The sequence below is a fragment of the Chrysochloris asiatica genome, unplaced genomic scaffold, assembly GCF_000296735.1.
Source record: "Chrysochloris asiatica unplaced genomic scaffold, ChrAsi1.0 scaffold00024, whole genome shotgun sequence".
Taxonomy (NCBI): domain Eukaryota; kingdom Metazoa; phylum Chordata; class Mammalia; order Afrosoricida; family Chrysochloridae; genus Chrysochloris; species Chrysochloris asiatica.
Genome location: NW_006408542.1, coordinates 6,274,527 through 6,275,333, shown reverse-complemented (window position 1 = coordinate 6,275,333; position 807 = coordinate 6,274,527).

The window sequence follows — 807 nt, the reverse complement described above, 5'->3', positions numbered from 1 at the left end:
TCCATCTCTGCCTCTGCTCAGTTCTTTTACTTCCTCATTTCTTCCATTTGTTTCAGTATCTTTACACTGGAAAGCAAGTTTCAGAGTTTCTTTGGACATCCATTTTGGTCTTTTCATTCTTTCTTGTCTTAATGATATTTTGCTTTCTTCCTGTATGATGTTCTTGATGTCATCCCACATCTCCTCTGGTCTTCAGTCTTTAGTGTCTAATGCAGCAATTTTGTTGTTGAGATGATCTCTAAATTCAGGAGGGATATGTTCAAGGTCATATTTTGGCTCTTGTGGACCTGTTTTCATTTTCTTCAACTTCAGTCTGAACTTGCATATCATGTCCATTTCTCCTTTTTCCTAGTTTGTCTTCTTCTGGAAGCTCAGCTGAAACCTGCCAACCAGGGTGACCCTGCTGGTAATAACTGTGGCATAAAATTTACCCATAGTATATAAAATGCCCAGAATCACAGCAACATGTAAGCCATCACACTAGGACAAAGTGACAGATGAGAGGTGGATTCTAGACATTAGTGAGCCGAAATGCACTTAAATAGGCCATTTTGAATCACACAATCATGTGATTTACTATGATGGGAATGACAGATTGGAAGAGGAATGGTGTTACATTCATTGTGAAAAAAACATTGCATGATCTATCTTGATATAAAATACTGTCTGTGATAGAGATAATATCTCTGCCTCTACAAGGAAGCCTGGAGTCCTGGTGTGGCACTGTAGGATAAGCAGTAGACTGTTAACAAAAAGGTTAGCAGTTCAAATACACCACCTGCTCCCTGAAAATCCTATACAGGGTTG